Here is an 8,530-nt window from a genome sequence, read left to right as displayed (position 1 = left end):
TAAAGTGAAACTTGAATATTAAATTCATTGATTACACACAGACTGATATATTTCAAATGTTTATTTCTTTTAATTTTGGTGATTATAACTGACAACTAAGGAAAATCCCAAATTCAACATCTCAGAAAATTAGAATATTGTGAAAAGGTTCAATATTGAAGACACCTTGTGCCACACTCTAATCAGCTAACTAACTCAAAACACCTGCAAAAACCTTTAAATGATCTTTCAGTCTAGTTCTGTAGGCTACACAATCATGGGGAAGACTGCTGACTTGACAGTTGTCCAAAAGATGACCAATGACACCTTGCACAAGGAGGACAAGACACAAAATGTCATTGCAAAAGAGGCTGGCCTAGCACATTAATAGAGAGGTGAAGGGAAGAAAAAGATGTGGTATAAAAAAAGTGTACAAGCAATAGGTATAACCAAGCCCTGGAGAGGGTTGTGAAACAAAACCCATTAAAAAATGTGGGGGAGATTCACAAAGAGTGGACTGCAGCTGTAGTCAGTGCTTCAAGAACCACTAAGCACAAACATATGTAAGACATGGGTTTCAGCTGTCGCATTCCTTGTGTCAAGCCACCCCTTATGAAACAAAAATATATTACAGTATATTGGAAAATATAATGTAATATATTAGGCATATATTCTTATATATATTTATTTTTTCCAATATATTGCAATATATTGAAAGTGGCAATCATTTGTATATTTTGCAATATATTATATAATATATGTTTCATTAATATATTATTAAATGTATTCAAATATATATTAAGAAATAAAAAGGGAAAATAATATATTACAATATATGACAATATATTTTAAGAAATATATTGGTAAATATATTTTCCTTTCGTATGGGACTCTTGAACAACCGACAGTGTCAGAAGCATTTAGGACTGGAATGCTGCTGAGTGGTCCAAAGTTATGTTCTCTGATTAAAGAGATTTTGCATATCCTTTGGAAATCAGGGTCCGAGTCTGGTGGAGAGTCTGGTGGAAGAGGGGAGAGGCACACAGTCCACGTTGCTTGAGGTCCAGTGTAAAGTTTCCACAGTCAGTGATGGTTTGGGGTGCCATGTCATCTGCTGGTGTTGGTCCACTGTGTTTTCTGAGGTCCAAGGTCAATGCAGCCGTATACCAGAAAGTTTTAGGGCACTTCATGCTTTCTGCTTCTGAACTTTATGGAGATGCAGATTTCATTTTCCAACAGGACTTGGCACCTGCACACAGTGCCAAAGCTACCAGTACCTGGTTTAAGGACCATGGTATCCCTGTTCTTAATTGGCCAGTAAACTCACCCGACCTTAAAGGTATTGTGAAAAGGGAGATGCGATATGCCAGACCCAAGAATTCAAAAGAGCTGAAGGCTAACAGAGCAACCTGGGCTCTCATAACACCTGAGCAGTGATTGACTGCATGCCACTCCGCATTGCTGCAGTAATTTATGCAAAAGGAGCCCCAACTAAGTATCGAGTGCTGTGCATGCTCATACTTTTCATGTTCATACTTTTCAGTTGGCCAAGATTTCTAAAAATCCTTTCTGTGTATTGGTCTTAAGTAATATTCAAATTTTCTGAGATACTGAATTTGGGATTTTCCTTAGTTTTCAGTTATAATCATCAGAAATAAACATTTGAAATATATCAGTCTGTGTGTAATTAATGAATATAAAATACAAGTTTCACTTTTTGAATGGAATTAGTGAAATTAATCAACTTTTTGATGATATTCTAATTATATGACTAGCACCTGTATATTGTAGACTGTATTATTATGTTTTCCTGAATGGACTGAATTATGAAATGAAACACTCTCTTCTTCAAACATTTTCCATTATACAACACACTGGCTGTGGCTGAAAGCTTAGGCTGACTTGATGCCTTGTTGCCTTTTCAGTCTATGACTTTGCAGGTAGTTTGTGCATGAAGTCACCTCACAGACAGACTTCTGGGGCAAAATAACAGTTTAATGATCTAAAGTGAAAGTGTTGACATTTGCAAAGTATGGTAACCAATTGGTGCTCTGCATTTAAGCCATCCAAGTGCACACACACACAGCAGTGAGTAGGAAACACACACACCCAGAGCAGTGGGCAGCCATTTTTTCACCTGTGGAACAATCGGGAGTTCAATGCCTTGCCCAAGGGCACTTCAGCTGTGGGTATTGAGGGTTGAAGAGAGCACTGTTCATTCACTCCCCCCCACCTACAACTCCTGCCGGCACTGAGATTTGAACTTGCAACCTTCAGGTTACAGGCCAAACCACTACAAACCACTTTCTCACAGCTGCCCCCTAAAATAAATTTGAGAGATCTTTGATGATAAATTCATGAGAGCTATGATGAAAACTAAGGGAATATCTAATTATTACAATACTAATTTATTGTTAGTAATTACATAAAAAGTGGAAAAAGTTGGTTAAATTTAAACAGATTGACCACCAACTGGAATTTTCAAATGCTACTTTCATTTTTGTAGCTTAAAAGAAAAAGGAAAATATCAAAATATCAAAATTTGTGCTCTAAAGATGAACTGAGGTCTTACAGGTTTAGAACAACCTGATGGTGAGTAAGTAAGGACAGAGTTATATTTTGGGGTGAATCAATCAAATGCACAGGATTGTGGGATATCAAAGGCAGTGAATGACACAGCAATGCTGCTTTAAAAATCATTCAGATTAAGGCATCTCAGGAGACAGAAAATGAAGCTAACATTGGACCTCGATGCCTTCCTACCATGGAAGGTATCCTCCAAAGGCAGCATTTTCCAGCTTTTGGATGCAGCCACAGTGTTTCCAAAACATGTGAATATGAGGCACATGATTGTTCTAACACCTCATCATTGTCATCACCTCAACATGTCTGTGCCAACAATGTGGGTTTAACATCACAATAGCATTGCTAACCTAACTCCAGAGCAGGGTTTTATAATACCAGGTAAAAAGCAGTGTTAACCATGCTACTATGCTATAAGTGTGAAACATTCCTCTAGCCGGGGGTTGAAAGCTGAGTTTTTTCATGATGAAAACCTGGGGTTAAATGCAGCATGAACAACCCTATTAAAGTGACTAACTGATATGCATAAAATTTTGTCTATTATAAAAACGTTTATAAAAAAAATAAATAAAATAAAATAAATGTTATTGCCGTTGGATGGATGTTTTGTGGGTAACACTCAATAATCTGTTTCAAAGCTGCTAAATCATTGAATGAGACTGAATTCAGACTGATGTCCATGTTTGTATTTAGTCACACTTACGTAGTATCTTAGTTTTTAATTTTTACATTTACATTTTTTTCTATAAAATATAAAAAATGGTATTAAATATTTATGGCAGGGAAGATCTCTGTTGTGTGTATCTTATGTGATTGCTACAATATTCTGGGTGTTCAGGGAAACACTATGCTGATATCCAAAATAATCCTAAAATATGAATTATATATGTGTGTGTTAGTGTGTAAAAAAGAAAAATGGTTTATTAATCATCCTTGTACATATTTATAATCTCTCTGTTACAGATCCGTTTGTATTTGACATTGGCTCTTTATGTAAAATTTGCCATATGCTTTTTTTATATATTAAAATATTGATTTGGATATAGATATTTATTTTAATTCAGTGCATTTGTTTATCTGTTAATTGCTTTTATTTATTTATTTTTTAAGTCACATATCTGGGGAAAGCAAACCTTGGTGTAACCTAAGTATTTAATTACTTAAGTTAAACCCTTTTAAATGTGGCTAATGTTTCAGATGTTTATTGCATGATTGGAGGAGTATAATTTCTTTCAACTCCATGTTCTTGGTGCTGCAAATGAAAATGTTAAACTTGGAGTTTCAATACACTTGCAAAAACTAAAACTGAAGTTGTTTTTTTTAAGCTAAAAGGAGAGTAAAATAAAATGGTGATGAAAAAAAAGATTTCTGGCTGTTTTCATTGACACAGCCAGGTACATACAAAACACTCCCACACAAATGAAGAATACAACCCAAAAAAAAAAAAAAAAGAGTAAACATAATTATTTAATTTAATCATCTTTAAACTCAACATCTTAAATGTACTATCAACCTGATAAATATTAATTAGCTGTTAGATATGGATATTGAAATGGCGACAAGCTAAGATTTGGCAAACCAGATGTGAACCTCAGTGTTTGGTTTGCTCACTTGTTTCAGCACTCTTTTGAACTGCTATTTTAGTTACATTGTCTTTCTTCTTTGCATCTGCATGTTTGTTGACTGACAGCTTGCATAAGTTAATAAAAGTGCTTTTGCCAGTGAATTTCGGCTGAGTGGGTCAAAAGTATACGTGGCCAAGAGCGCTTTGAACACTGGATATTTTCTCCATAATCACTACATTTTATGACCATGAAATACTGTCAAAATTGAACACACAGTTTTTATACTGAGCTAATATGTTATCCCCTATAATGTAACCTTACATTTTAATTACCATCACCATCAGTTTAATTTTGAAATATGCATAGTTAAATAACCGAGAGAAAGAGAGAACCGTTTCAGTTTGCTTCCAAATCAAGTCCAGTTTCAGTCAAATCCAGTCCGACAAGGCCATTTTTGTATAAAGCTGCTAAGTAATGATAATTTTGTCATTTGTAGTATTCTAAAATCTACAGAATATCTCTGTGAAGTTCAAAAACTGTAATTTTTAAAGATTAACTGTAATCTTAATCCTGCCAGATATGCTGTCCGTTCCTGACATTGCCTTTCTTTCCTGACCCACTTCATCTGACTTCTGACAGACCATAACTTTAATGTGGAGTGAGAGCTGTTTCAACACTTAACTGCTGGAATGAGTCAGCAATTCATAAACTATTAAGACTTTTAATTGCACTTCTATATTGGTTTTGATTTTTTGACATCACTTAACTTATACTGTAGGGCAGTTAACTTACAGTATACTGTACAATAAACACAATTTATATTGTGTTTGAGTGTGACTGGTGCAAAGCAGATGTCTGAACAGCAAGCATTGTAAGACACTGATGCTTGTGGGTTTAAGGAATCATCACCATGGCTACCCGGCTGTTTATCCGCATGTGACATTTCTTACCAACGCAATAAGATGAGAGGCAAACACACAAACCTGGAGGTAGGAATTCAAATCATTATAGTGTGTGTTTGACAGTGAGGAAGCAGACGTGTGTGCTAGTCCAGTGGTTGTATATTAGCACTGTGTGTGTAAGTGTGTGTTTGCAGGCGACTGTGAGACAAACGTGCGTCATTGGTTCAATTGATAAAATGCTCTCAACAGCAGCCCACACATGCACACATTCACGCATAAAAATGCACCTCCAGGAGAAAATCGGTGAGAAAATAGTATGAAATGCATATAGAGATTATACTGTACATCAACTGGATGGTCAGGAAATGATCACACAATGCCCTAAATCAACACTATTTGTCTCAGAGCAAGTTGTGGACATTTTGCTATAAAATGTTGATTATAATTACATTTATATTTTATTCTCTAGTGAAAAGTTTAAATAAAAAAATGTATAATAAGAGAAATGCTATCAGCCAATTATAGCAACTTGCTAATAGAAAACACTATTGAAACTGATTGCATGATACCAAAACTTTTATATCAGTGGAAGGAAATATTTGCATATTTTAACTAGTATGTGCTAAAAAAAAAAAAAAACTTTCCTTTTGACACCACATCTTAAAACCAGTGATCATGCATGATATGCGGAACAAGTAATAAAAAATGTCATCCATCTACCTCACAAAGAGGCAGCTACCAAGATGGTGAATGTGGTTTTACTGAGTGCAACATGTTCCTGAATGAGCATCCTTGTTGATCCTGGAACACCTTTCCAATCAACCAATCAGAATTGAGGGATACGTTTACAGGAAATGTCCATTTTAGCCTCACAACCAGTGTTAGGTGCTTCTACACCCTTGATATTCAACTGATTTGAGGTATAAATTCTGGGTAGGGTTCAGTTTCGGGGTAGAGATAGGGTTAGGTTTATGTTTCGGGACATCAACAACCTAACCCTGATCCTGGAACATCCCTGCTGAAACAAACAAAAATAAACATCACAGGGAATTCCAATAATTTCCACTACATTAACCATTACAAACCATCAACTTTTAACTATTAAACCCATTAAAATGATTTTCTGTAATGTGCTTTGGGGAATACTCCACTAACATTTATTGGTTTTAACAAGCCACAAATAGAAGGTGACCAATTACCAGTAGAGACCCATAGGTCCCATCATAACTAGTAATCCATTATAAATTCTGTGATGGTGTCTGTTGTTTGTTTGTTTTTTTTTACCAGGGATGTCTTGGCACAATCACAGCGACCCTAGGCAGATGGAGCAGAGCAAGGATCAAGAGAACTAGAAAATCATTGCATTCGTGATGTTCTTGGGTGTGAAATCATTAAGAACACAAGTAGCCTACGTCAAAACGCAAGTGAAAAGTTCTCGAGAAGGACGATGGAAAGAAGGATGAAGCGATAGGAACAGGGATATTTTTAGAGCAGCATTACACCACCCCCCTGTTTCCTGCTGCCTCACGTGAGGCTAAATTTAGATCGGTTGTTGGCGACAGAGACCAGCATGGAATACAAAACAGTTTACACACACACACACAGAGAGAGAGAGAGAGAGAGAGAGAGAGAGACCACCCACTCCAGCACACACTCATTCATTAAAAATTGCTCATCAGGGTTGGACTGAGCAATATGAAAGTAATCCATGAAAACAATATGCAAGAAACAGACGCTGGGTGTTATTTTTCCATATCTTGTGCCGTGCAATGGTAATTGAACAGGTTGACTGTTTGTGTGTGACCCCAACTGTCGGTGGAAGTAACGTCTTTATCTGTATTCCGGTAAGGCAAGATCTTCTGGGTCTCCCTTACCACAATCACAAACAATCAAATGCCACATTGTTTCACTTTAACAAGTTAAATGTTTTGCTTGTTGATACGTTTTCTGGCATTCTCATCATGCTCGTAAATTTTTTACAGGTAATTTATGCTCATTAAAATGGTTACATAAAGACATTTACTGCATTTTTAAGAAATATTATTAAAATTATGTTTTACTAAACATAAGATTTGGAGCAGGTCGCCCTCTAATGGACACATACAGGAACATGACCAGCCTTACAAGTCAAAGTTGTACTATCAATAATAACGATATGTGCTTTACAAAGTGTAAAAATAAATGCACAACATACATTAAAAAAAAAAATATATAATAATAATAATAATAATAAAAAAAAAAACATAAAAAAACATTTTGTTCTGGGGATGTAAAGGAGGATGTCCAGAAAAGTGCTGTATGGATGTTTGAATCCAGTAATTCTCTCTCCAGATTGCTGAGAAAGTCATAAATGTAACTTATTACTGCAAAGGTTGTATGTGTGTGTGTGTGTGTGTGTGTGTGTGCTCTTGTTTTTGTGAAATATCAGGACACAACTCTGTATAATGACATGGGTATGACACAGGTATTACAAGGAGAGGGTGACTTATGAGGACATAACCCATGTCCCCATTTTTTAAAAACGCTTATAAACCATACATATTGAAACTTATTATTATTATTATTATTATTATTATTATTATTATTATTATTATTATTATTATTATTATCTTAATGTGCATGTTATATAAATAAATGTAATTGATCACCAGATGTCAAGTTGCCATCAATGTAGCCTACATGACCTTTTGGACACAAAGGCAAAAGTTTGTAATTTTCCTGGTTAATTTCAATCACTTTTTGCAACTTCATTTGTGTTAGTTACCAATAACCAACATTGCACATCTTTTAGGAACAATTTAAGGAAGTTACTAAACATGTCAACAAAACTAACAAGTACAATTTAATAAATAATAATAATAATAATAATAATAATAGTAATAATAATTATAATAATAATAATAATAATAATAATAAAGTTTAATAATTAACTATTAAATAAAATAGTTTAATAGATAACTACTAAAAATTAAATCATATTAAATTCTTAATGGGAGAATGGAACTGAACAACAAACAACTCTTGCATTTAACTAGAAAAATGTAATAGCTTTTAGAATGTATTGTAGTCAATCCGATCTTGTGAAAGTGTGTTTGGTGTACTGTTTTTACCATAGTTTGTATAAAAAACATGTACGTAAATGGGCAAAAAGGCGAGAGTTAATTGCTGAAACCGCGCCGGCCTAGCTCGAAGGCAGAGGCAATCCATCTTTTGCGCAAGTTGCCACACACTTAATTATGTGAAACTAAAATCATTTTCTGTTGTAAACATGTTTTTTGTTTGATTGTTTGTTTTCTGCTGTGAAGTTGGGCATTTTAACATGGGGAGTCTATGGGACTCTCTTTTTCAGCCAGCCCCTAGCTGCCAGTTGACGAATTACAGTTTAAGTCACTTTCGTGTTGGCTTCACAAGACAGAGCCCAAGGTTGTTGAATGGTTTATTTGCGTTCCATCGATTTGCTAAATCGTCTGCACAATTTACTAAGTCTTTCTCTCGATTTAT

The sequence above is a fragment of the Carassius auratus genome, chromosome 20 (assembly GCF_003368295.1).
Source record: "Carassius auratus strain Wakin chromosome 20, ASM336829v1, whole genome shotgun sequence".
NCBI classification, from domain to species: domain Eukaryota; kingdom Metazoa; phylum Chordata; class Actinopteri; order Cypriniformes; family Cyprinidae; genus Carassius; species Carassius auratus.
Note: the sequence above shows the minus strand (reverse complement) of the source record.